The sequence below is a fragment of the Capsicum annuum genome, chromosome 9 (assembly GCF_002878395.1).
Source record: "Capsicum annuum cultivar UCD-10X-F1 chromosome 9, UCD10Xv1.1, whole genome shotgun sequence".
NCBI classification, from domain to species: domain Eukaryota; kingdom Viridiplantae; phylum Streptophyta; class Magnoliopsida; order Solanales; family Solanaceae; genus Capsicum; species Capsicum annuum.
The window spans coordinates 122,069,507-122,072,131 of NC_061119.1; positions in this window are offsets into that span (position 1 = coordinate 122,069,507).

Genomic DNA, 2,625 nt, shown 5'->3' on the forward strand with positions numbered 1-2,625 from the left:
AGTTATGTAATGTATCCATATCAATATTTATTTGACTCGTGTGGTCCCACTTAATAAATAAAAGTATAAACAAAAAATAATAAATAACATAAAAATGTTCCTTTTTTTCGTAAAAGAAATGAAACAATTAGAAGAACAAAAAATAATTTTTAAAAAGGAACAACAACATTTTTTTTTTAAAAAAAGAGGAAAAACATAGTGGAAGCATATCAATATTTTCTTTTAAAAAAGATTTGCATCTACCAAAGTAAGAAATAACAGCCAAAATTAGTTTTTCATTTAAAAATTGCATCGAAAAAAAATTCAAATGTTATGAAATATAAAACAGAGAAGAAGAATAGAGAGAGAAGAGAGAGTGATTATTATTTCTCTTGAGGGGTGAATAACAATGAAGGAAAACCCCTTTATTTATAGAGGAAAACTAACCTTGAGGTTTCTAAATTTTCCATAAATAGACATTCACTATATATGGTAAAGTAGACATTCACTATATATGTTAATATATTTATAACGCTCTGTAATACCCCAAGTTGTTGAACTCTGAATTTTTCTCAGTATTGGTGCTTGCTGCTTAGTATACGACTTAGGTGACGAGTCGTGAAGATTCATCACGAATTGTATAGAGCTAAGCATGGTTTAACCAGTTAGGTTTTACTAAGCTTTTGTCATGGTCACGACTGAGATCACACGAGTCATAAGATGATGTCATGAGTCGTGGTGGGGGACCCCTGACCTTATCAATGAGATGACCCAGGATTGTTGTCTTAATAATGACTAGAATCTACGAGTTGTAGGGTGAGGTCACGAGTCATAGAGTGGGACTCGTGACTGGGACTTGTGACCAAATCAATAAGAAGGCCTTGAGTTTCTTCCTAGGTACGAGTCTTGGTGATCATTTGTAACCAGTGATCACGAGTCATTACGTGACCCGTAATGATTGGGAGTTATAATTTCTACACGATTTTATTAAGGGCATGGTGGTCTTTTTCTCTTAGCCACTACTATTCCACGACATAAAACATTCCCTTAGAATTATTTCCACTCATTAAACATAACATAAACACTCCCTTCTCTCTCAAATTCCCAAGTCAAGAACAAATCTAGGGTTTCTAAGGGTTGGTCATATAGGGCTCCAAATGTGGGTTCTTCTCTAAATTCTTAGTATTTTCAGATGTCTATCTCTTCCCTAAACTTATATTTTATCTTGGCATGCAATGGTTTGGTATTCATATGGTTTTAATATTTGGTTTAGGAACCTGGGTTGAGGGTTTTGGATGATTGTTGTTTAAATGGTATTCTCATAGTTTATATGCATTTGTTTATGCTTTATGGATGGATTTTGGAACTCATCGGGTGCATAAGCATGGTGAATAGAATGGGAGTCGTAGATTCATTACATGGTTTAGCATACTTTACTAAACTATTGCATTGCATTAATGGCTAAACGGATAAAAATGATTTTGAAAGGCCTTAGTGACCATTGATTGGTTTTAAATTGGCACTTAGGAGTCTTATGGCTAATTGTTTTGGTATGGCATAATAGAATTGGCTTGTACGTATAATTAATTAGTATGACGATACCATTTGGTAAATGCCTAAATGGAGAATCCTTGGTTAAATGGATGGATTATGAGTAAATATTTTAATTTAGGCTTGAAGGGGGTTGTGTATCTCACCGTGAAAGGTGGAGGTCCCAGGGGGAACCGATACTGGAAACCACATTTGCCCACATGGGGGCCTTGGTGGTCGTGTGCCTAGTTCACACTTTATATATATTTTGGAATTTTGGGGTCCCGGATTCTCTAGACCTTTCTTGGATTTCTCTAATTCGTGCGACAAACACATATTGGAGCCCTTCTGGTGTGGGAAGCCAGACCCATATAGTCCGTGGATGCCCTTAGGACAGTTAGAGCTATACAATCCAGGTTAATAATTTTAAATCTCATGCTAAACCTTTTTCCCTATCCCAATATTTTAGCTATATGCAATATATGCATGTATGTGAACATATACGTTGAGTTTGGATTTGATTTTGAAATGACATTATGTTATCCCTTCCTTGAGTTACATGTTATTGCTCACCCTGCTAACCGTCCTCAGACGCTATATTCTTTCATGATGTAGGGTCCTAGGGGTTTTTTCTGTTGGTTTGTGTATTGTTAGGATATGCGATCGTCTATCAGGTTTGCGGTGAAGTGATGAGCTTCCATCTTTCAAAAAGCTTGGTCATTCAATAAGTTTTCTTCCATATTTTAGACTTGAAGAGTTCAATTAACATTATCATTGTCATTGTCACTGTCATGGTCGAGGGTATGTCCCAATCTAGTTTGATATTTAGATTGGTTTAGAGGCTTTTGTGGATATGTGTGGGTTGGATGGTGCTGTTGACTCTTAGAGCTTATTCTTGAGTTACATTAACTATTTTATCTTTATTTTTTGGTTGTTTTTTTACTTTGTTATTATTTGGAATTTGCTCGATTGAATAGGCTATTGGGGTGGTCTCCGGTCCTTGGTGGACTCGAGATACCCGTTACGACTAGGCCAGAGGTCGGGTCATGACAAGCTTGGTATTAGAGCCAGGTTTAGGGTCATTGGGTGTCCATAAATCCATATCTAGTAGAGTCC